We start from the raw sequence: 27,500 nt of genomic DNA on the forward strand, positions 1-27,500 counted from the left end.
TCTCAATGGTGAAGAATCACTTTTTAAAAAAATCAAATAATTCTCGTATCCAGATCTTATCCCAAATCGAATAAATCCGTCCGCGTCACACACCCAACCTGCCCACCAAATTTCATCTGGATCTGCCCACAACTCTGACATATCCTCTGCACAAACAAACAAACAAACAAACAAACAATCAGCCAAACAGGGATGAAAACATAACCTCCTTCCACCTTCAGTGGCAGAGGTAAATATATGAACTCTTCCTTATGTGGAAAAGATGGAAGACAAAAGTCATGTTAAACTGCTATGCAAGAAAGCACTGAATTTAAATTTATCATTGGCAAATTCAAGAAGCCAGCGACTACATTTACTTCGGCCAACTCATGAATACGATTCCACGGATCACTTTGAAGAAGTGAAGAGAAGTACAAGAGCAGGAGGGACAGCATTTGGAAAATGAATAAAACATCGTGAATAGCAAAATGCCTTTGTGTCTGAAAAGGAAGTTCTACCACTGTGTAATACCACAAATTAAGTGTGAATGATCTCTTCCAAGGAAGATGGATCAATAATAGATCATCACACAAAGGGTCATGGAAAGACATATTTGTATTTTTAACTAATATGTTATTAACATAAATAGACAATAAGAGATTTCTTTGTGTCAGACAAATCATCAGACAAATATGTTTACCATCGGAGAATAATAATGAGGTGCAACTGAGATTTCGAGTGCTTGGCATCCAACAGAGTACAAGAACTAAATAACTCTTTTGCTCTGCCTTAAGTACCGCTCAAAAAAAAAACTCAACCACACTTTGTTTCCCATGATAGAAAACATACTCTCATCAACTTTTAACTGATAAAACCCACTGTAAATTCGACGACGACATATTGGTGATCATTAAAAACAAAACTAGAAGGGCACTTGGAAGAGCGCATACCTCCACCACTCAATCTCTGATCCACAAGAACATATCGGGCCCATTACATTTTTGAAATATCATGCTATATATAGTTTTTGGCCAACGTGTCCAGGAAGTTTAATCCCAATACATCCACCACTTTCTGAGATATCATGCTCTATATCGTTTTTGGCCCCATCTTTCAATGGTGAAGAATCACTTAAAGAATTAAATAATTCTCGCATCCAGATCTTCACCAACATCGAATCAATTTGTCGTGGTCACACACTCAACGTGTCCACCAAGTTTCGTCCAAATCCGTCCATAACTTTTTGAGATATCATGCTAAATATTGTTTTTGGCCTATCTCTCAATGGTGAAGAATCACTTTAAAAATTCTAGTAGCCGAATCCGGATCCGGATCTTCACCAAAATCTAATCAGTTCATCCTTGTCACACATCCAACCTGCCCACAAAATTTCATCTGGATCCGTCCACAACTTTTTGAGATATACTGTCCACAGACAAACAAACAGACAAGCCGGAAGGCGGCCATGGGTCGCCGAGCATCCGATGACCTTTGACCCCTGATCTGAGTTATTCTAGTACTAAGTACTTACGAAATTACAATCGAATCGGTTAATCCGTGTAGGAGCAAGGGGGCTTTGAATGGTCATTTTGCCCGAAAAAATGCACTCATTGCCCTTTGACCCCTGACATAGCCGAGATAGGTCAATATATCCTGAAGCAAAATTGTAGTACTCATTGAGTACTATGTACCTCTGAACTTTCATTCATATCGGTTAATCCATGTAGGAGCAAGGGTGCCTTGAATGGTAATTTCGCCCGAAAAATGCACTTATTGACCTTTGACCCCTGACCTACTCGAGATAGGTCATTATGCAAATGAACAAAGTTGTAGTACTCATTACGGTCTATAAGCATGCAAAGATTCATTCGATTCGGTTCAACCGTGTTGGAGCTAGTGTACTTTGAATTTTCAGCGGGAATGCTCAATGGTCCTCAGACACCCAAGTTGAGAGGGTTGCCATTTGGAAACTGTAAGATATAGTACAAAATGGATGTCAAATAGCAGATAGAGAATCACCTTAAGATGATGGATTCCAAATCTCATCGAGTTCCATCTACTGATAACTACTCGGTATCAATTTGAATGAAAAGTACCGAAAATGCGGTTTGATAGCGGAAATCCCCAAAGTTCGAGGGGGTGCTGTGGGTGAACAAAGATATAAATCGAAAATCTGGGTCGATCATTTGTGTACAATGTATTCCAGACGATTAGTGTGAATTTTCATGACCATCTGACCATAACCCTAGGAGGAGTAGCATTTGGCGCGAAGGCACCTCCAGCTCTCGCATGTTATCGATTTTTGCACTAATTGACCTTTGACCCCTGACCTAAGCAATATAGGTCAATATGTCCTGAGGTAAAGTTGTAGAACTCATTACGTACTATGAACCTGCAAAGTTTCATTCGGATCGATGCACTCACCTGGTCGCTCGGGGGCCTTCAATTCTCGCCAATTTTCGGGCATACCCCATTTGTAGGGAGCGCTGTGGGTAAACTACTCCATATATCACAAAAAACGGAATCTATTTGGTAGAGCATCACCTGCAGATGATGCTTGCCAAATTTCATAACCCTACATGGGATAATGGCTTTCGGAGTTGATTTCGCGTGAACGGTACCGATTTTGAAGGTTTTTTGGTTGTTGCTAGGGAACCAAAGCGTCCCTAGCAACCATCACAATTTCCAAAGCACTAGGTCATAAGGTGTGCCTACCTCCCGAGTTTGGTCAAAATCCGCCCACGTTTACCACCAATTATGCTGATGACAAACGAACAAACATCCAAACAAACAGACAGAATTACTGACAATAAGGGTCACCTATTTCGGCGACCCAATAGACAGAGGGGTGAAAATATAACCTCCTTCACATTCGGTGGTGGAGGTAAAAACTGGAATTCACCTGGCTTGGAAACCGAAAATGAACAAGCAACCAACAAGTAACAAAAAATTCCAAACTGTTAACCCAGAATGGAAAAGCCATGAAGAAGCAGAGGGGAAAGTAAGACCAAATGAAGAGAATGAATGATAAATGAACCGGAATATTCATAAAAAGTCCCTAAATTGCAGAGCATAGAAGAGAATGGATCACGTTGAAGGAGGCTTTCACCCTTCAGTGGACCACACAGGCTGGGCAAGTCAAGTCAAGGTGATCAACCATGAAGTAGGTGGTTAAAAAATTTTTTACAGAAAAAAGGGAATAAAGACTGAAAGAATCCGCTGTAAAACCTTCTGAAAATCAAGAAGTTTCTTGTTCTCGACTCATTCGGGAGGTGGTTCAAGGAGGCAAGTTGATCTCAGTTATTTTAAAATTACAGGGACATGTTACACTGTTGTTCATGGCAGGTGCAGAAGATGGTGTGTGATGTCACATAGAGTTTGGAAATGTTCTGCCGTTTCAATGTTTTCACATGTGTTATTTGAGATGAAAACGCTTTAAATTCCAAGCCGTTGTTTGGAATCTGCAGCTTGGAATTTAAGAATATGTTGATTTTGTAAGTTGCTGGAATGTTAAATACTGCTAAAGCTGCTCACATTAGCACAGTTTGCTCATTCCATGAATAATGATGTAAAGATATTCGGTGCTACATAAAATATAAACTTTTAAATTGGTTGTAAATTAAACTTGAGAATTGTATGTTTTTGTAAAATCATGCATTTCTATTTCAAAAACTCTTGCTCTTGTAAAAGAGCTGTGAAATGATTGCTTGTAAGGGTGTTAAAAATGCTAAGCATTTACTTGACATTGAAAGATCTCAACAAATTGAGAAACGCTTAAACTTAACAGTCCTAAAATAAAGAAATAAATACATAATAGTCTGATTCTGATATGCCAGACCCTGTTACAGGGCATCGGTGTTGATGAAGCAGTTTCTTGGCAAGCGTCATACGAGGTGGTTTGCCATTCCCTTATCAGCAGTAGTTAGGGGAGGAATTTGGAATTTGTTCATGGTGCAGGTGGATAGCTCACCCACTCTTCACGAACGACACTGTGGGATCTTAAACATCCACCAACGAAAGCTGGCACAGATGGGACGCCAGTTTAACGTCCATCAGAGGGACAGCACATACATTAATGAATCACCCTGTCTGCGAAACACCAGGATGACAGCGAAAAGATGGGTTGGGATTCCAACCCAGGCTAGATAGCTACGAGGTGAATGTGCATACATCTGCCAGCCCAGTATACATATATATGTGTGTGTGTGTGTGTGTGTGTGTGTGTGTGTGTGTGTGTGTGTGTGTGTGTGTGTGTGTGTGTGTGTGTGTGTGTGTGTGTGTGTGTGTGTGTGTGTGTGTGTGTGTGTGTGTGTGTGTGTGTGTGTGTGTGTGAGATATATAATATTTTCCCTCCAGTCTCACACACTTGTCCATCCTCTTCTTCCACGCTTCGATGCACCCCCGGAAGGCTTCTTCATGGAATCCTCCGGAGCTCTGTCGTCATGCCCCTTTTGATGGCCTCCACATCAGGAAATCGGATCCCCTTGATCACCCCCTTGAGCTTGGGGAATAGGAAAAAAAATCACAAGGGGCCAAGTCTGGAGAATACAGGGGTTGCTTCAGAGTTGGCACGTTTCTCTCCACCAGAAACTGTCGGATGCTCAGGGCACTGTGAGCAGGGGCGTTGTCATGGTGGAGCACCCAGGCGTTGTTCTACCACAGATCCCTCCTGTTGTCCCGGACTGATCTCATGAGGCACCGGAGGATCTCCTTGTACACATATTGATTCAATATATATATATATACACACACACACACACACACACACACACACACACACACACACACACACACACACACACACACACACACACACACACACACACACACACACACACACACACACACACACACACACACACACACACACACACACACACACACACATATATATATATATATATATATATATATATATACATATATGGCAAGACCCAATCACATATCTTTCCTGGAAATGGACAGAATAACCAATCGGCTCTCACCTAATCAATTACCCCAGGTCGTTCGGATTTCTGTAAATTAACCTACGTGTTTTTCCTGTCAAAGAAAGCTGCATAAAGCAACACAAGGTGAGCTCTTTGCCGTTTTAAACCCTACTTGACTTCCTCTCCAGCTGTAGACATTCACAAGTAGTACATCCATGACAATCCCAATGCTGCATCTCCCCTCAGCCACCGGACAGGTTTCATCACTTGTTAGTGAGTAATCAGTGACAATGTAGACAGAAACGTGCATCAGATGCTCCCAAGCATGTTCCACATACAATGCCTGTGGTAGTTAACATATAAATAACAAGACACCATCACGTCTCTCACCTGTAATTGGAGTGAATAACCAATCAGCTCTCACGTAATTAATTAACCCAGGTGGCTTGTTTTTTTTTCAAATAAATTAACCCCCATGTTCTTCGAGTCAAAGAAAGCTGCATAAAGCAACAAAGAAAAGCTACACAAGGTAAGCCCTTTTCTGTTTCAAAGGCAATACAATTTACTGGAGGAAGTCAGAGCAAAATCAAGCTCCTCGGCTTGAGCCACAAACCCCAACCACAAAGCCTATTGGACAACTTGGATTGCAGAAGGAACTAAAACAGTACTCGGTCGAGTTCATACCTCCACGAGGCGAAACCATTTACAATTTGTATCCTACTGATAGGCCGGATCTGGATCTGAAACTGAACCAAAATCGAATCGGCTTATTCTTCTCACCCAAATCAACTGAGCCATCTAGTTTTGTCATAACTTGTCCACAACTTTTTTTTAGATGTCATGCTTTATGTTGTTTTTGTCCCCATCTCTCAATGGTGAAGAATCAATAAAAAAAAAAGACATCTCGTATCTGGATCCGGATTCGGATCCTCAAAAAATCGAATTGATTTGATATTCTCATCCACCCAAACTCTCCACTAAGTTTCGTCCGAATCCATTTATAACTTTTTGAGATATTGTGTTATATATCAGTTTTAGCTCGATCACTCAAGGGTGAAGAATCACTGAAAGATTTCTCAGATATTCACCAAAATCGAAACAATTCTTCTTTGTCACACACCCAACCTGTCCACCAAATTTCATCCAAATCCATCCACAACTTTTTGAGATATCCTGTTCACAGGACAGACAGACAGACAGACAGACAAACAAACTAGAAATCACTCGTAGAGCGACACTTGGCATCACAGAACGAACTAGAACAGCACTTAGAAGAGCGAATAACCTCTGCCAGGCTGAAGAGTTTCCTCTTTTGTATCCCACTGAAAGGCCGGAATTGGCTTGTCCTTGTCACCTCACCAATCATCCGCCCAGTTGTGTCATAACTTGTTTTGTCATAATTCATCCATAACTTTTTGAGATATCGTGCAAAAAGGGACATTGTTTTTAGCCCAACTCTCAATGGTGTCGGATCACTTACAAAATTAAAAAAAAAACATCTCGCATCCGGATCGATATTCGGATCTTCAACCAAATCAAATCGATTCGCCCTTGTCACATACCCAACCGGTCAATCAAGTTTCATCAGAATCCGTCCATAACTTTTTGACATATCTTGCTATATATCGTTTTTAAGCCCAACAATCAATGGTGAAGAATCACTGAAAAAATTATCGGATTTGGATCTGGATTCAGATCTTCACAGGAACTGAATGGATTCATCCTTTTATTCAATGGATACATTGCAATGCACACCCAACCTGTTCACCAAGTTTCGGCGGAATCCGCCCACTACTTTTTTGCGATATCTTGCGATATAGTATATAGATTTTAGCCCTATCTCTCAAAGGTGAGGAATCGCTTGAAAATTTCTCGTATCCAGATCCTGATCAAAAAAAAATGCAGGTTGCTGACCTTGGCCAATCACCGACACACAAAAAATATTTCAGAACGATTACTTGAAAACTATGGACAAAAATCGTGTGACAAACAAAGACAGACACGTACTTGGTAAAATTATTTTGCTAAGTAACAAACAGATAGACAGAGGTGAAAATATAATCTCCGCCCACCTTCGGTGGCAGAAGTAATTATGTTGAACAGAATAACAAAATAATTACACACCTGGATGTCAGATCACAGTAAAATGCCTGATGACAAATATACACGTCTTTATTATCAACTCGTGCGTGCCCATAAGTGCAAAAAATAAAAATAAAAAAAACTTTCAAACCGCGTGCCAGAAACAACCACACAGGCCGTTCATTCGCTCTCCCGTGGCCGTACGTGCATGGCGGTATGTGCAAACCAAAAAAAAAAAAAAAACTTTCAAACAGCCACACAGGCCGTTCCTTTGCTCTCATAAACAACGATTGGATTGGGGCATTGTGTTTATCTATAAATGCGCATAAGAAATCGAGAAATTATTAGAATACACTAAGTCATCACTATCCGGAAGTAGTGCGTGCCCGTACGGAATGTTCACATGCATTCCACGAATTATCGCTTGCATTGAAGTAACAACTGCTGTGATACTTACACACACAGAGTTAATTAAAATCCAAATTAAAATCAAGTTTACCTCCCTGTCTTTGCTTGCCATGACATTCGCTGCCATTCACCATTGCCACTCCTACGCCACGGTAACTGAATGGCGCCCTTTCCCCATCGGCCACGCCTACGCAGCAACGTGTCTTGTCATTGGTTTGGTAAATAAATGGCCATAACTTGGGAAGCACTTTTCTTTTTGTATACCTTGTCGAGGCTCGTATGAGAGCTAACACACAACGCACATCAAGGGGGGCATGAGACAGGAGGGGAGGAAGTGGGAAGGACAAAATAGTGGGGAACAGAGACATTTGGAGATCTGTGGAAGGGAGAGGGATGGGACGGGGAACATGGGGAATAGAAGATGGACATTACAGGGACTTTCAGGAAGGAAAGCAGGGAATTTGAAGGAGGTGGGCTTGGGTGGATTATCGGGGGTAGAAAAGATCGAGGATTTGGATGGGGGATGATAAGAGGTGGTGGTGAACAGCTGTTTTGAAGGCCTGGAGGGAAGAATGGGAATGAATAGAGTGAGGGAGTTTATTCCAAAGGCGGGAAAAAAGAGGAATGAAAGAGAGAAGGTGAGCAGTGATTCGTGATTTTGGTAGTTTTACCAGAAGGGGATTGTTGGCGGACCCTGAGTGCCCTGTGGAAATGTGGTCGGGACAAATCGCAGAGAGAGCAGGGGGGGCGAGGCTGGAGAGGAGACGGTAGAAGACAGAAAGACCACCGACCAACACGCGGTGATTGAGTGAGAGGCCCAACGACCCAGCCTCATTGCGGCAGATGCCAATGATCCGAAATGCCTTGGTTTCTACAGCGTGAAGCCGAGAAAGGTGGGAGGCAGGAGCAGCAGCCCAGAGGGGAGAGCAGTACTCCATCAGGCTGTGGACAAAAGCTTTGCAAGTGGTCAGGAGCTCAGGTGGGCCGAGGAAGGACCTTGCACAATGGAGAATTCCCAGTCGGCGACTGGCTTTGGAGGCGAGGCTTGAAATGTGTCTTTCCCAGGAAAGGTCATGGCAGATAGTTAGACCCAGAAGCTTGAAAGAAAGGACTTCTTCCAGAGGATTGTTGAGAAAGTGGATGGGGGGGGGGGGTTTCTAAAAGGTCCTTTTGAGGAGACATAGTGAGAGTGTAAGATTTGTCAAGATTGAAAGACATGTTCCACGTGTTGGACCAGTTTGTGATTTTATCCAGATCAGCAGTGAGAGAAGAAGCTGCTGCTTGCGGGTTTGAGGGATGACCGATGGTATGGCAGAGGGTGGAGTCATCAGCAAAGAGATATAGAGGATTTTCCAGAGAGTCAGAGAGATCATTGATGAAAACCAGAAAAAGAACAGGGCCCAGAACACTACCTTGAGGAACTCCAGCCTGGACACAGGAAGGCGGGGGGGGGATGAAAGAACTCCATTTAGGGCCACACGTTGACTGCGACAGGAGAGGAAGTCTGGGGGCTATGAGTGGAGATGGCCTTGGATACCATGGGAAGAGAGTTTGGTGAGTAGGGTAGAATGCCAGACTGTGTCAAAAGCACGTGATATGTCCAGGGATACGGCTCAGATTTCATGTCTGGCATTGAGGGCTTCCATCCATTGTTGGAAGAGCAGAAGCAGAATATCCAGGGTAGAGTGACCTGGTCTGAAACCAAATTGATGATCGGAAATCAAGCCATTGGAGAAGAGGAAGGATTTGATGTCTGAATCGATGATGGATTCCATAACCTTGATGATGATTGTGAGAAGGCTGATTGATCTGTAGTTGCAGGAATCTGTTTTTGCACCTTTTTTGTGCAGGGCAGTGATGTTTGCTGATTTCCAAGCAGATGGCAGATGGCCTTGAGCAAATGAGAGGGTGAATAGAACAGAGAGAGGGTGAGCAAGAGCAGAAGAACAGGCTTTGAGGACACGTGGGCTGATGCCGTCTGGACCGGTTGCAGAATCTGATTCGAGGTTTGACAGCAAGCTCTCCACCTTGTCAGGAGAAAAGGACACAAAGTTCAGGGACAGTTGGGTGTGACTGGGTAAGGTGGGTAGAGAAAATGATGGTTTTAGGACTCAAGGTTCAGCTGCAAACACCGAGTTTAGGCATTCAGCCTTTTCACGTGCGGTATCAGCAGTGCTGCCATTTGAGGTAAGGGAGGGGATGGAGGGGGAACATACACCAGAAACAGATTTGATTAGATGCCACCAGGATTTTGAGGAGGGGGAGAGGTTTGAGAGTTCAGACTTGAGATGAGAAAGATGTTGTTTTCTGGCTCTCCTGAGGGTAGATACACACTTGTTCCAAGCTTTATGGAAGGAACTGAGATTGCCCTCAGTTGGGTTTGCTTTCCATGAGGCAAAGGCAAGTTGTTTCAGGACAATTGCCTCGCCACAAGCTTCAGTAAACCAAGGGCGGGAGGAAGGGTAGGACAACTGAAGATGAGAGGGGATAAATCTGTGCATGAGGGAGAGCAAGATTCTTTGAAAGAATTCCCAGGATGAGTTGATGTTGGAGAAAGTCGAGATAAGAGACCAGTCTAGAATTTTGAGGGCTGCTTGGAGACCCTGCCAGTCAGCTTGAGTGAAATGCCAGACTCGACGTCGGTGAGGTGGTTCTCTGATAATAGCCAGAGAGATGTCCACTTTGACAAGGATGTGGTCAGAAAAAACCGATTGGAGCAGAGGAAGAGCAGCAGATATTGTCAGGAAAATTTGTCAAAATCAGATCCAGAAGAAATGGAGTACCATTGGTTGAGATCCGGGTCGGGAAGTTGACCGAATGAGTCAGTCCCAATGAGTCACAGAAAGCTTTTGCTGAGGTGCCATGACAGGTGAGAGAGGTACCCACACCTAGCCAACTGGCATGATGACAATTGAAGTTTCCACATATGAGGAAGAGAGAGTTTGGATGAGAAGATAGAAGATGGTCCATGTTTTCAGATAGTGAGGTGTAGATGGAGTCATCACTGTTAGGTGGACGGTCCAGTACACATATAAACATGAGGTGGGAGTTGAGGGGAAGCCCAAGCTAGAGGTATTCCTGGGGGTGTGGGGGAGTGAGGGCAGTTCATGGAGAGTGAGGAATAGAGTCTTTGATGAAGAGAGCAACACCTCCACCAGGACGAGGCTCAGATCTGTCAAACCGGAGGAGGGAGTAACCAGGGAGAGATACTTGGGAGTCAGACACGTCTTGGGGGAGGAAAGTTTCTGTTTGGCAGATTATGTCTCGTTTGTCAGTGGCAACCTGTATGGAAAGATCTGAAAGGTTTGAGCGAAGGCCCCGGATATTTGAGGTCCATACTTTTAATGAAGAGGTAGGGGAGGAGGCTTTGGGTGCAGGGGGTGGGGGGAGGGTAGGACAAGGGACGAGGGGGGAGGTAAGGAGTGTTGTTGAAAGATGTGGGGGATTTCAGAATCGCTGGGGAGGGGGCCGAATGAGGAGGAGAAAAGGCTCTGTGGTGCTGGGGTTGAGGGGGGACAAGAGAGGGGGAAGAAGGCAGTTGAGGATTTGAGGAGGTGGAGTGAAGAGATGGAGGTGAGAAGGCAGTGGAAGGAGGCAGCTTTGTGGATGGGAGGGGGGGGCAACTTTGGGAAGGATGAGTGAGTGGATGAATGGTGGGAGAAAGGTGAGGGGGGAGTTTTTGAGAGAGGTGAGAGGGAGGCTTGGAGGGAGAAGAGTGGAATGGTTGCTTTCAGAGTGAGAGGAGTGAGTTGGCACTGAAGTTGGAAAAAAAGAATGGTTGATGGAAAGCGAACATTCATAGCAAACTGGGTTTTTTTTCAAGTTTTAGGTTAGTTATGCGATTAAACACATTTCTTGAGGAATGCAATAAAGGCGAATTCAGAGAATGGAGAGAAGAAATGCTGTAACAGTTGGATTTTTTAGGCAAGGTATGAAGGAAAGGTCAAATTGAGAGCAGTCTGTTTAAATAGCCGGAGTAGTGCATTCTGATACAGTAGAGAGGACCACACGTGTGAAAGAGGAAGATGAAGCATTATAAGAGATCGTTTTTGTTATTATTATTATTATTAATGTTTGAGAGAGTTTTCAACAGATTAGGTCATGGAAGTGTTGTAGAAAAAAAAATCGAGGAAGAAGAAGAGGAGGAAGAAGAAGAGGTGATGAAGAAGAAGAAGAAGAAGAAAAAGAAGAAGAATCGGAGAAAGGTAGGGTTTTTTTTTTAAGATAAGAAATGGAGTGATTAGTTGGGATGGGGGACGTTAAGAAAGTGGGAAAGATAGAAATTGAAGATAATGGGGAGAAAAAACAAACAAGCAGTCATAGGCTGGTACTTACGAAATCGTCAACTTGACCTCTGACCTTGTCGAATAAAAGCTGTCTCTAGAGAAGGTAGCGACGCAAACCAGAAGTTTCTACGATGATTCTGTACCAAACCATCAAAAATCGAATATTTGACCTCACTGTGACCTTGACCTTTGACCGATTTTGACCAAAATCTAATCAGCACTAGCCATCACCCTCCTGAATCACGTGGTGTAATTTGACATTGGTAGCTTCTTCCGTTCTCGAGTTATCGTGCCTACAAACAAACAAACAAACAAACAGAAACGGAAGTCATCAATATACTTACGAAATCTTTATATTTAGTAAGTAATAAACACGATCGTACACCGAGGGGAACAAAGGGTAGGCATCAAGCCTCAAGGATAAGCCTCAAGCACCCAGTAAGACAAGTTTGATGAAATCTCACAAAATAGCACGATTTTTGAAACAAAACCGAACTAGGAACACACAGTAACATGTAGGTGAGAAAATAAACAGTTAAAATGGGACAGATAACGACCGGAAACTTAACTTTGAGATCGTCAGCAGAGAGCCCCCAAGGAGACCTGCCAATGCTCCAAACCCAGAACCAGAAATGTCAACTTGTCAACTTGTCAGAACTTGTCCGATTAATATCAAACCTTGAAAAGGCACATACTCAGGTTCCCAGCAATTTAGCTGGCAAGTTTCAATTAGATCGGACCAGTGGTTGTCGAGAAACAGCGGTCACACACACACACACACACACACACACACACACACACACACACACACACACACACACACACACACACACACACACACACACACACACACACACACACACACACACACACACACACACATTACTGGAATTATAGATAGATAGAAAACCCCAAAGCCAAACCACAAATAAGTAACAATGGAACCAAGGAAACCAACCCATATTTTTTGACAGGTAAATTTACCACATTAAATTGAAATTGAATTGAATTAACCTCAACTTTCCGTATCTTCGCACTATATCTAAGCATGATAAATAATTCTACAAGTTTTGATGGCAGAGTTACAAATGGTGACAGGTTTGAAGGTGTCCTTTGTGGAAGTGTGCGTCATATCCTGCATGATACTGGTCTCCTGAGAATGGAACTGGGAATGAGAAGAGAATAATAATAATGAAACTTGGTTGCAGATAGGTGTTTGACGGGTTGGTTCAGAGGTACCACGTTCACCTTTGAACTATCTAGTTTGAGTTCTATTCACGTCCCGACTATAAACTGTCGGAATGACGTTTCCCAGGCAGGGTATTACATCACAAAAAATGTTCCATTCCTCAGATGGACATGAAATTGGATGTCTTGTCTGCAAGCATTAACTGGGGGATATTGAAGATCCCATTGTCATTCGATAATAGTTGGTGAGTATTCAATTGCACTAACAAATTCCTGTCCAAATCTGCTCCAGTCAAAAACTGCTGGCCTGGCTGGCTGGTTGGTTCATCAAAAAGTTGGGTCACACTTGTCTCTTGGCTGATCCCACAAGAAGGTGAGATAAATTGGGCACATTAAAGAACAAGGAGGAGTTGCAGCCAACGTGATGTAATGAGCTGCAGTGTCAATCAAGACACCTATGCAGGACAAAGACAGCAGAGACATGTAACAGATGAAATTTGTTTTGCAGTGTCTGCTCATTTTACTTAACAAAACTTAGGCCATGAATTGGCTCATCTCCATCACTCCTTTCCGGCTCAATTTTGCGTCACATGATGAACTCTCAAATCCGGCCAGCTCTGATGGGCTCTCCCCTACTCTGTCTTGCTCTGCCATGGTCTTTACAATCTCGGTCTATCTCTATGCAGAAATCACTGCCAGCATTTTGGGTGCTACCTTTTACCTGAAAACCCCATAGGTGTGATGCTACCTTGTTCCAATTGGAGAGTACCAGGTAAAATAATTCCCTTGCACTGCCTTTCTCCTTACATGTCATTCATCAGACATCCTCCATGGACATGCTTTCTGGATGGAGACTGTGGACAGCACAGTTAGTATATCTATAATAATAATGTGTGTGTGTGTGTGTGTGTGTCCTCCATAACTCCAAAACCATGAAACCTAGCAGCCTGAAACTTTGCATGCATATTAAGGGAACTCCAAAGAAGTGCAAGAGTGAAAATTGGGTGTTTGGGTTAATTAGAACACCCCTTTTGAAGACAATTAACGGCATTATTTAATTATATCCTTTATCAGGCGCATCCTCGGCCACCTCACTCTCCCTCGATGGGGAATTAATTCGCCATTTTTTTTGGCCTGCTCAACAATGCGTTGACTTGGAACAGGCCACAATGATTTATTAACACTAAAGTTTTCATTTTCACTTTCCTCACTCATATCATCGAATGCCTGATAATCATACCTACAAATCTCTGGATATATTGCACTGCTTATAAACGCCCAGAGATACCAGCGATTGTGGCGTTATTTCATTTCCGCACATGTCATAACCTCTACAATCTCTTAAACCAAGCAGAATTACAAAATTTATGCTCCAGAATTAAACTCAGCAGCAGTCCCAACTGCTGAGTGTTCATTTGCAGAATTTGAACATTGTTTGATATTTTGGCATCTCCAGGAGGTGTTTAATATAATGGGTCGGAGTTCGCTAATCGCTTACCAAACCAGCCGCTCCTTGTAAACCGTTTCGTTGGAGTGCCTCCATGAGTGCTCAAGCCACTGACGAGCACTCTACAATATTTGCACTGTCACTGACTACTGTAAATCGATTGGCTTCAACAAACTTCAGGGACCACTTGCCTGCATTTGGCCCTGTGTTGTTCTGCGGTGTAAAGGGCGTTGGCTGCCTCGCTGAGAGTGTGTAATTTTATTTTCCACCAAGTTGTCCCTTTTTATATGATCTTCTTTCATTATATCACCTGTCACTTCGGCATAGATAAATACATGTATAAAAAATTACCATTTTGTTTTTAAAATTTTCTTCAACCGGTTCGTCAGAGTGCTTGGTGAAGCCACAAGGCACGCACTCTTCAAAGTACAATGGTGATACCACGGCTCGATACAGGAGTTAGGAAGGCAAAATAAATTGGATGATTACAATGAGTAAAAAATGTTTTCAGGCGTTACAAAGTAATGAATCGCCACACCACGGCAGGATAATCGAGAGGTATGCACGCTCGATCTCAGCTGTCTAGCCTGGGTTTGAATCTCGAGCCAGCTATAAACTGTCATCCCGGCATTCCACAGACAGGGTGATTCATCAATGTGTGTGCAGTCTCTCGGGTGAACATTAAACTGGGAATTATATCTGCTGGAACCACCCCCCCCCTCTCCCCTCTTTCTGTGGTTCTCTTATAATTGGTGAATGGTTCTCTTATAGTTACTCTTCACAATGGACACTGTGGGGTCTTTAAACATCCAACAATCAATTGAACCCATTTTTCTCAAATAAGCAGGGTATCATAAAATATAATCAGATAATTATTGGAATATTTCCACTCATGTAAATAAATCTGAATATATATATATATATATATATATATATATATATATATATATATATATATATATATATATTCATTGTTTTATTATCAATAGAATATACAGGGGGCTGCAAAAGTAGGTACACAGTAAGGAGTATTCCAGTATTACCAGTATTATAATAGTGGTGCTTGGATTCATTTAATAATTCATAATTCATTACTGTATACCTACTTTTGCAGCCCCCTGTGTGTGTGTATATATCTATATATATATATTTTTTTTTTCCTCCCAACAAAGTCCATGTGTGAAGTCACTGGCATTCTCCTGTTCACTGTACGTACTTATATCCGTGTATACACCTGCTTTGTGATATGGAACACCAGCGGATGCGTTGTAATTTGCACTCATCTTACTTAACAGGGTCTTGTCAATTACAATCACAAATTTTGTCTATTTTTGGTGATCCACCTCAAGTTTTTTTCAATGTTAATTTTTTTTTCTTCTGCACAGCCTTTTTAAAATCTCACTGCAAAGCAGTTTTGCTTGTCGAGTACGACTGCAAGAATACGGTGCAGGACGGAGCATCAAAATTGATGCTTCATGATTTCTATGTAGCTTTTGCTACAAAGCACATTTTTGTAACAAAGGATAATACTTTTGCATCGATTTTCAAACTATGGAAGCATGTGACTCAGAATTGCTATCCTGTGCGAAGTGCTCAATGCATTATGACATTGCATGCTGCATTGGACAGCCCAGCGGTTTCACAATGGTTAGGTGAGAAATGAATTTCACTTTTCCCATCCATTTTGTGATGACGCTGCAACTTGGTGCGTGATACAGACGTTATTGGGATAATATGGTGCACAGGCCGTGGCTAAGAGACGGGCCTGACAGGAGGAATTTGTTTTCATTCGCGATATCCCCGCTTGATTTAGGCAGAGGAGAAAGGAAAGATTGCGTGTCAATCACTGGTATTAAAAGTGGGCCCAAGACCCTGCCTCTAAATTGTATGGCATGTGAAAGCATCGAATTTAAATGAAAATAGGAATATTTTAATTTATCTGAATCATGGTTATATAAAAGCAATATTTCAATTGTATCTGCTCTCACACACCATCACTTACACCTAGACTTGCCACGTGGGACATTTGGCAAAATAGGAAGGGTGAACCGGTGAGACATGCTTTAACTGCTTTACTTGAACAACATTGCTTGGATGTTCCACCTGATTTTCATCATTGGGTCGAGCTACTATCTGGTGGACCTAATACATTCACAGCTGGGTGTGGTCTTGTACTTCACGCTGTGCTGTCCAATTTTTGTATGGTATTTGTAATTCAAATGATGAATTGCAATCGGTCTTGCTGGGCCTCATCATCCTCGCATCCCATGAACCTACCCAGGCTTTAATATGACTACCTTTACGTCCAAATTTGGCTTACTTCACCTCTAACTTGAAGGCCTACAACACAGCCATCTCACATTATTCTCACGATGCTTTTCTCATGTAGATGACACTGGCGAGGAAAGACAGAGCTTGAGGGTGACGTGCACACAACTTAACCTCCCGGGCCCTCGCTGTCACCAAAGCCTGAACACGCAATGTGACACATGGCAGGGCACTGTGAGCAGCAAAGCAACGAAAAGCAGTTTGGGTGCAATGATAGTTATCAGGCCTATGGAAAATGGTTGTTGGGCAATTGCTCTGCGAACTAATTACAGTAAATGCTTCTTATTTTTTTTACTTATGCCCTTTTATCCTCTTCCCTGCGCTAATGTACTTTGCTGGAATAGTCTCGCTGGCTGTGAGAATGGGTGACATATGCAAGTAGGACACTTTGGGTGCATGATGATTTATTTTTGTAATGTTAGGGCAGCAGATCAAATGACTTTTTGTCCAGTGTGCTTGAATGTCTGGAGTGAATTGTCACGTGTGAAGGATTATTAACCGTAAATGACAGTTATACAAAAAATATACATGAGCACACATACACCCGAGAAGGCCTGAACATTTAACGAGAAAACCATATTTCAAAGCACTCAAGTGATTCATCTTCTAGTAGGTTATCAAGACATATAAATAATGTTTTACTGAAAGGTTCAAAAGGTGCAAAGTAAGAATATTTTAAAAAACTATATTTCAAAACTGACAATCAACTAGTCCATATCAATGCAATGACTTAGTCATGATTTTGTGGGCCTTCAAATAAGTAACTAAATCAATCTACAAGCCACCATTGACATCCAGGAAAAGTCCAAGGTGGAAGCATTTGATGTGTGTGATCTTGAAGCAGGTTGTCCTGTTTTGGTATTACCGTACGAGCACTTACCTCATAATGTGATGATCACGGCCAGCTTCAAACCACGTCAATATACCTGTACTGTTTAGATTTGTCAATTGCATGCCGATTTACTTGTAGTTCATGGCTGATGTGCATGGACATCTCCTGAAGTCTCTGTCCTGTACGTAATAACTTACAAGTCCATCTAGGAGCTGCAAATCACTAAAAACAAGAACAACTTCCTTATTTATCCCCCGCCAACTTCGTTGGTTGGTGGGGGATATAGAAATGGGTTCCGTCCGTCCATCCGTCCGTCACATTTCGTTTCCGGAGCTTAACTACAAATCCCCTCAAGATATATTTACGAAATTTGTTACACATATCAAGCAAGTGGTGAACGGGTGCCTTTTTATATTTTCTAATTGTTAGGTCACATGGTTTGGCAGCCATGTTGGATTCAAGAAAAATATTAAATAATGTTTTCTCTGGAATCACATAACCTAACAAAGCGAAAATTTGCAACTATCATCTTCCATCATGTCTGCGTACATGGTAAAAATTATGACGTCACAAGTCACATGTTTGGCCGCCATCTTGGATAGAAAAACACACCTCATCCGATAAACACGAAACTTCACACACGTATTCCACTGGAGGATTGGAGGCAGAATTTAAATTTATGTCATAGGTCACATGGTTCGTCAGCCATCTTGGATTGAAAATTAATTAATCTTAAAAACCTTCTCCAGAACGGCTGGACAGATTGAGGCAAAATTTCACATACACTTTCCCCAAGACATCCTTTCAGAAGTTTGTTAATTTCTAATTGATAGGTCACATGGTTTGGTGGCCATATTGAATTTACCCTAAAACCTTCAAACATCTTCTTCTCCAGAACGGCTGGTCAGATCAAGGGGAAACTTTACATACATATTGAACACGCTTATGGAATATAAGTTTGTTCATCCTCATTTACTATGGCGGGGGATATCGAAGACTTTGTCTTCAATGGATGCTAGTTTGTAATTGTAGCATGATGTCTGTGTGCATCATGGCATCGATTGCATTATGACATCACAACATGACATCTGCATGTCACCGAAAAATCCCTTAAAGTTGGGTCTCGATGCGATATATAAAAGATATTCCAAAGTTATCCTTATCATATAAGCATAAACAATACTCTAAAGATTGGGTTGATGGCCATGGATGTCATCAGTAGCCAAAAATAAAAACTGAGGTACACAACTGGAGCCATTATTGTGTTTAAATTAACAGATTGGTACCGGGAGGCTTCTAAGAAAACAGCAATGCAGACCAAAATAAATTTTTCTCTTTTAAAGATAATGGGAACAAAAAGTCATGCCTTGCCACTTATGGTAAAAGAGGTCACCATGCCACATGTGGTGTGGCAAAACATTTAACTATAGCCACCTCCTCTGACCCATATATGCCTTCCATCTTTTTTCTTCATCCTTTCTCCTCCCAACTTCATTGTCTTTTTCTTCTTCTTCTTCTTCTTCTTCTTCTTCTTCTTCTTCTTCTTCTTCTTCTTCTTCTTCTTCTTCTTCACTCCCTTCTTCCCCTTATTCTACCCTCTTTCCTTAATTTTGAATTTCTTTATGTTTTTATATCCTCCTTGCCTCCTTTTTGCATACGTAATATGTGGATGATCTTGTTGACCTCGTGTCGTTAATTACTTCTATCCAGTATTGGGACAACCAATAAACTGTAAATAAGACTTGTGGTAAAGCTTGTAGACTTATCATGTGCAGGAGGAAGACGATGCAAGATATCAGTACACCTGTACACCTGTACATGTGGACATGAGCAGAAGCCCGTGGTAAAAAATACCACGATGTTAAAAAAAAGAGAGAAAAAAAACAAGAAGTCTTTTATTCTTGCACTGGTTGAAAGAGCTAGAAAATGGGAGGGTATGTATTTCTTAACAGCAAATATTTTTTTATCAGGAGAGATTGAGGCAGCAGTCTGTTCCCTATACACTGCTCAAGTTCAATCCTCTTTTATCTGATTAAAAAGATAATTTTCCTGTTGGTTTGGATTAATTTGAAGGAACTATTACTTAATAGTCTTTCTCTCTTCGAGGAGCATTTCCGTGTTTCAGGGTGGGAGAGACAGACAACATTAGCCTACTCGCAGGGACCCATGAAAATTCCATGCAATGTAAAATGTGTCTTTCAGACCTCAGCTCTTACCACTCCCCCTCTCTCTATCTCCCCTCATCTACCTCTCCCTCCCCACTTTCCTCCCCCCCCTTCCCCTCCAATCCCCACCCTCTCTCCCCCCTTCTCCCCTTTCCCCCCCCCATGACCAGAAAGAGCTTTCAAAGGGGTTCTATATTTCACAAGCTTTCAAAGTAGTTATGATACAACACGCCCTCCATATCTTCTCCCCCCTCTCTCAATCACTCCCCTCTGCTTCCTCTCCTCTCTTCTCCACACCTCCCTCCCTCCTTTCCCCACGGCTGGGAAAACCTTTCAAAGGGGGTCCGACGTAGTATGCATGTATCACATTACTTGAGGTCTCTCGAGGTGTTCCACATGAAATGAAAATAAATCAGGGGAAAGACAGACAGCGAAAACCCAAGGGGACAGGTCCGAACCCCTCTCCCCACAGCATGGAAGAGGTTTTAGTATGCATGCATCTCACAAAACAACAGCAGGGACCTGTTCATTTCCTCTCCAGGTTTCTTCCAATTTCATTCAGAACACCTCGGGAGACCTCTAAAAAAATGCTAACACACATTGAATAGATGTCCACGTCATAGATCTTATGAACAACCCCAAGAGGACAGGTCCGGAAGCGACACGTCGACTGCATTTAGTTCTTTGGAACATTTGTTTACCTAAAAACATCAAATTTTGTCTGATTTTATCTCGGGATTTGTTTTTAGTCAAGTCTTAAACTCTCAGTGACAGTCAAAAATGATATCACAACAAGAAATCATGGCATAGCCCAAAAGGGTTTAGCTGTGTGAGGTCTCAGAACACGGGATATTTTTAAACACGAATAGAAACAGAACGTGAGACCTTCTCAAGAAATACTCATCTCTCCAAATATCCACATGTACACCCAGTCATGTTACCTCAACAACGACAGAGAACTGCCATGGAGAAAAAAATAATGGCAGAAATTTGATTTTGAGGCTTAGTACTATCAGCTCTATATCTATCAGCTCTTAGTACGCAACAATACTATCAGCTCTCAGTAAGGCTTGAAGTGGTGCATTTACTTCACTCAGTTGAGGAATAAATTTAGCCAGGTAAGCAACGAATTCAAGGAAAGGCCGCACGTCCTCGTTATTCCATGGAATAGGCATATTACATAGGGCTTCAATTCTTGAGGGGTCAGGTTTGAGTCCGTCTGCAGTAAGTAGATGCCCGACATACTGAACATCATTTTGGCAAACTTTGCATTGTTGCCTGTTCAATTTGAGGTTGTAGGATGTAGCCCTCTCCATGACTTGCTTTAAAATGCTGTCGTGATGATCTGAATCTCATCCTGCAATCAAGATATCGTCCATGATCGCTGTGGCTCAAATAATGCCATCCAACATTTGATCCATGATACGCTGAAATATTTCTGGGGCACATTTCAATACAAACGGAAGCCTCAGCCAACGAAAAAGAGCCCATCGGTATATTGAAGGTCATCAGTTTTGATGACTCCTCATCCAAGAAAATCTGTGGAAACCCAGTCTTTGTGTCCACAACTGAGAATAAGTTGGGTTTTGGTATGTTGAAGACCACCTCTTCAACCGTGTCCATGGGATAACGTTCACGTTTAATGGCCTTGTTGAGATCTCGAGGATCCAAACATATTCTTAGCTTGCCATTGCGAACTGCAGCTACCATTGAGCTGACCCATTCAGTTGGCTCCTCCACCGGAGTTATAAAGCCATTATCTACCATATTGTTCAATTCCTCGATGATCCGAGGCATTAGCGCAGCGGATTGTCGACGTGCAACATGTACAACCCCATTGGCTGTTGGGTGTATTTTGATTTGTTAGACCCCTGGTAGGGTACCTGACCTACCGATGATAATCAGAAAATATCGTAGCTCTGGGGGAACCGATTCATCATCCGGAACTTAGTCGAGCAATGAGGCCAAGGTTCTTAGCAGTCTCCCCCGATATCACGTTTTCCTGATCCAGATTGACCAGCTCGCATGAAGCTATTATGGACCTCCCCTCAAATTCCAAGGAAAGATCCGTGGAAGTAACTGGTTGAATGATGTGGTTAGATTAAGTTCTCAGGGTTCTCTTAGACTTGTGAAGTTCAGGATTAACTGGTAGTCTTTGAAAATCCCTGAGTGGAAGTACATTGCACCTTGCCCCATATCAATACGGAAGGTGATGTTCGCCATGCCACTGACTCTGACAGTCTGGGACCATTTGTCATCTGCCAGAGTGCCGATGTTGTCAACCTTGTATATTCGAAGAACCTCCGAATTGCCTTCAGGTTTCTTGTTTTCTCTAGCATCGACGAGGAGCATTTTCCTCATCGTTGTCACCTACTACAGACAAACATCCAATGGTTCAGGCGTTTGCAATAGGAACAGACGGAGTCTACTGCAGGACATTTCCACTTGGTTCCACAAATGCTGCTCATTCTTGCCACATCTACCGCATGCTTTAAATGCTTGCAGCTGCGAAAACGAGGCACAAGGCTTGGGATGCGATTTGCTCTGAGCTGTGATAGCTGACACTCTAAGTTTGTCGTTATCTTTATTCCGCACCATGAGGATTTGCTTGAGAGACAACTCAAACTGTTGTCTAATTTCCAGAGCCTTTGCTAGTGACAGTCCTTCACCTTGATCCAGCAACCTTTCCTGCACCTGGATTCAAAAGGCCATCAATGATCGCATCTATTAGAATGTCCTCAGGATTGACGTACTCACAGTCCATGAGAATAATCCTCAGGTCCTTCACCAAGTTATCAAAGGTCTCCTCACTCTTTTGTTTCTGCTGCTTGAGCCGGTGCCGGGCGATCCGCTTGTTCTTTCTCGGTCCACATAAGTTTCAAAATGATCGAGTACCTCGTCGGGATCATCTTTCTCAGTCTCCTCCCATGTGTACGTTTTATAAACCTCACGGCCATGAGCACCAGTCCATGTGCACAGCCATCCTGCTTTTTGCTTTGGGTTTAGCTCCGACAATGGGCCCGCGAACACGAACTGAACGTGGTCTCGAAACTGAGTGAATTCTCCAAATAAATCCGCTGCATCCCAATTGATAGTCAGGTATTCAAAGCTCAGAAATGCCATACCGTACTTAAGGAAGGTTGTTTGTGAGAAAGCAGCAGGTCCGGTTAACTTCTGACACCATGTGAGATAACCGGCAGTTTTTTCAAAACCGAAGCAGCATTGCGGGTGATCCAGATCAAGCCGCAGGATCTTCCTTGCATTCCAACAGGGGAAGCCCCACCCTGAATGGACAGACAGACAGAATGGCGGACAATATTTGTCTCATTCTCCCACCTCATTATTTTTCTTTCTGCTTCCCGTGCAAGTCTGTGATGACGTTCATAAGTTGTTTCATTCTGTTCCTTCATTCTTTTATTGATTTTGGAAATGGCAATTCCAAATGCAACGTGTCGTATCCTCCGGTTTAATGTCCCTCTGATTGATGGCTCGCCCTGCATGCCAAACACCATGGTGGTAGTTGAAAGCTGGGTTGGGATTCCAACCCAGGCAAGGTAGCTCAAAGCCGAATGTGCAATCCTTTGAGAGTCTAAGATATCCTGGCAAGTCATAAAATAACAAAAACAATGCGATTGATTATTTGAAATAATGCTTTACTTTTACTATGCTTAAGACGTGTGACGTCACAATGTCGACGTCATCCTGCTTCACACAGGAAGGAGCTTTATACTTGTGTGACTCTGGGATCAAAAAGTAATGAAGACTTGCAACATTTTATTGTGACTTCATCTGCAGAACGAAATATTTTATTGTGACGACTGTCGAAAGAATAGAACTTTATATTGTGACGACTGTCGAAAGAATATAGCTCAAATGGAGAAGTCCCTGAGAAAAAGTGTTGCGGGCGGTGTGTATGGGCATTACACCCTTCTGTCCGGCGAAAACCAAAATTACTCTTTTCGTTCTTGTACAGCAGACAAAACGACACTTTATTTTAAAATTAAAGATTTAAAATAAACTTCTTCAAAGTGTACGTGTACATAACTTGTAAAATAAGATTAAAAAAATATCTCTCTGGAAGTTTCTTTCTAATGTTTATTTATTTCACATAGGATATGTGACTTACATGTCCATGCCCATGTGAAATAGTTTGTCAAAAATGCCGTACTTGCACATGATTCAACCTTGAAAATTTGTGCGAAAACCAAGTTTTAAAAAATGTATTATTAAAGACCACGATTTTTTTTCCTCTGCATTAGGAAAACGTACCTTCTTTGAGCGGTGGATAATAGACCGCTGCCGCGATCGCTTCAAACGAAACGTGCATTACTTCGTTTTCTTTACACGAGTTGTAATCAAAACATACCTTTGTTTCTTCAAAAGGTAACTTAATGATAACTCACTCTCCCCCACACCACGTTCGACAAGAAACATTCAAACCGGCCATTACAATGCACTTTTTGTGTATAAACGCCCATATTTGTCTGATTTTTCTCACCTTTTGCTGCAACTCAAACTTGAAGCATCTTAACGACTACAAAAGATGAAATCAGTTGGTGAATTAGAGTTCAGATAAAGCCGTGAGAGAGTTTGAATGGACTTTATATTACAGGCCTTGGTTTCACTTAAAATGCATTTTTTTGTCTGAAAATGTAAATTTTCTTCCTGTGTTTTTTGCAAGCAAATATTTAACTATGTTAGTGACCATGAAAAATGAAATGAGATATCGAATTAGAGTTAATATAAAGCCGTGAGGGTGTAAGAAATTGCGAGCCTTACAAAATAGGCGATTCAGAGCGAACAAAATGGCGGCGATGTGATTTTGAAGCCCCTCCCTGAATGGAGGCAGCTCCGCCCCATACGGACAGACAGACAGACACACAGGTGGAGATTACAGGCCTTACTTAAAATGCTTTTTTTTAATCTAAAAGCGCAAATATTCGTTGAATTTTCATTCCGTTTTTTGCAACTGAGTCTTAAACCATCTTAGTGACAATGAAAAAGTGAAATCAGAAGGTGAATTAGAGTTAAGATAAAGCTGCGAGAAAGTCTGAATGGACTTTATATATATTAAAAAAATGACCGTTTTTACAGCCATTTTTCCCTGCTGTGCAGGGGTTTGGCTTTTTGTGAGGAAATGTTTTATGGCCGGATTCCCTTCCTGACACCAACCCTGGTCGCCTCTTACGACACACAGGGATATGGTACACCTATTCTAACTGGGGCATACACCGGGACCAGTACACTGGCACTCATTTCACCGACCTCGGAAGGATGACAGGCTGAGTCAACCCCCTGGTGTTAATTCGGCAGCCAACGGGGCTTGAACTCAGGACCCTGGGATCCCAAGCCGCCACCCTAACCACCAAGCCAACACCAGGCTTTCTGAATGGACTTTATATTACAGGCCTTAATTTCACTAAACCCTCGAGAGCCCCAGGGGTTATATTTTTTGTTCACCCAGAACATTTCGTGGGCTCGAGAGGGTTTAAATGCATTTTTGTCTGAAAATGTAAATTTTCTTCCTGTTATTTTTGCAATCCGGTCTAAACCATGTTAGCGACCATGAAAATTGAAATGAGATATCGAATTTGATTTAATATAAAGCCATGAGAGTGTAAGAAAGTAAGTGTGAGCTTTACAAAAGCAGTGATACGGAGTGAACCAAATGGTGGCGATGTGATTTTGAAGTCCCTCCCTGAATGAGGGAAGCCCCACCCCGAACTGGGAAGCTCCTCCTCAAACGGACAGACAGACCGACGGAGATTATTAGATACATATAGCAGGTACCATCAGAACATCTGTGTAATGTAAAATGTGACTTCAGGTCCTAAAGTCAATCCCCCCCCTTCTGAAACCCCAAGTTCTCATCCCCACCCCACGCGTTCAACCCCCCCACCCGAACCACAACTCTTCAACTAGAGTCCTTACTCCTTGGAGTAGTGACATGGCATGTCCTGGAAATTTCTAGTCACAGGCACCATTTGGTATTGATATGTCATTAAATGAGAAAATTATATCTCATCATTCTTTTTTTTTAATGACAGGATGCTATGCTTTTGGGATGCACCAATCGATCAGAGAAATATATAGATGAGTTGACAAAGGAGAACTCAGGGTGGATGGTGGTTTGAACCTGAGATCCCTGCATCATGAGCCAAGTACCCAAATGGGAAAGCGAAACAGGACAAGCTACCCCAACTCAACTTTGCAAAAAAAATACAAGGTGCAGGCTAAGTTATTAAGGCAGAGATCTCTAAACAATTCATCCATAGCATTATATTTATTGCAAATTCGTTCCTAGTTCCCCTTAAAGCTAGCTAAACAAAAATGAGAAGCCCACTTCCCATTATCAGCAAATTCAACACCTGAGAATATTCCAAGCTACCGACGTTGATTCTTGCAGGTGCAAATACATTTTCATTGCAGCAAAGACACCAGTGATGGAGAACTTCTTCCATTCAAAACTTTTATCATTCTTTACAACTCGAGAAATAAACAAAGCTAAACCTTCTTAAAATGATTTTGATATTGTATGCTGAAGCAACGAGGGATCATAACAGAATGACAGTTGATGCTGAAGAGCCAATTGTGAATCCATCCAGAAAAGAGGGGAATTTTTGATCCTGCTCAATTAGACAGTGGTGAGAGAGCCTTTAATGGCCAGTGATGGAAAGACTCAGTAGTTGAAGAAAGACTGTCTTTCGATATTTACCAAAGGGTAGGACGAAATGACATGCAACCTCAGACACTTTCACAAACCCTCTTGGCCAATCAACCCTTTTGGCTCTGTCCTCAATGAACCCCTTTGTGGTAGAGAGGCAATGCAAGAGTGCTTGAGTATCGTGTGCAGCTTTGGAATATCTAATGAGACAATAAAGCCTCATGACTTTATGATTTCTGAAACTTCACCATAATATCGGCACAGAATTGACTGCTCCTTCTTACCTCCCGCAGCCTCGTTACCTCCTGCGTCGAAGTTCCTTTTAAGAAACTTTGCCTCAGGAGGAGGCCATTGGGTCCATCAAGCACGTACAATGTTTGCCAACCTATTGTTGTTTCTCCATGCTCTATCCTTTTTAAATGCTGAGCATCAAACAAGGAATTCTTACTTACTATTTCATTTTATGTCTTTGGTATGACTTAGCTGTGGTTGCGAATCGCCGACCTCCCAGAGTGGACACTCCAACCATAACACCGCCAAGTGTGGTTAAATGACCACACATGCAGTGGTGTAACTACTGTTAACAAAATAATGGCTGTATGGGTGCTCCTTAGAAGTTATACCCTTATGCTTGCAGACTTATGCAGGAGTGGAAGTTAATTTAGAAGCCCAAACATTTTCCCATTTCTGTATTCCTGCTGTTTATATTTTATTTGGTCATTTCGATTGGCACATCTCATTAGCACTTGGTTAATGATGGCCACGAGCTGACAGGGTAGCTCAAAGTTAACATTCTCACTTATGAGCAGTCTAACCTGGGTTCAGTCTAACCTGTTCAGCTATTAACTTGCAGGGAAGATGATGCATCAATGAGTTCACATACCCATCAAAATAGTTTGGAGGTGGGAGGGGTTGAGCTGGCTAACCTGTCTGCCAGCATTGTCTGGTGGATATTAAAATCCCACTATACCTTTTGAAAGGAATAGTAGGCTATTGTGTTCTGTTACCAGAACTAGGTTCTAAATTCCTGCCTTGATTGAAAAGGGGGGGGGGGATGGAGGTGAGGAGGAAGCACTGCATCAACAGCATACCTTCTTCACCGACCCCCCCACCCACCAACCCCCTCTCCATAAGATGTAACCAGTAACCTGGTGATACATATCCAGGAATGGAGAAGCAGTATTATGGCTTAA

General features: G+C 42.3%; 1 long non-coding RNA gene and 1 pseudogene across 2 annotated transcripts in view; both read right to left on the minus strand.

Moving 5' to 3' along the window:
• Window positions 1-27,500, minus strand: part of LOC147026989 (uncharacterized) — a 79,367-nt gene that overhangs the window by 31,077 nt on the left and 20,790 nt on the right. The window lies entirely within an intron of this gene.
• LOC147026990 (uncharacterized) lies at window positions 22,017-22,766 on the minus strand (annotated as a pseudogene).

Source organism: Eptatretus burgeri, chromosome 5 (genome assembly GCF_056783735.1).
Source record: "Eptatretus burgeri isolate ZD-2024b chromosome 5, Ebu_testis_v1, whole genome shotgun sequence".
Classification (NCBI taxonomy): Eukaryota; Metazoa; Chordata; class Myxini; order Myxiniformes; family Myxinidae; genus Eptatretus; species Eptatretus burgeri.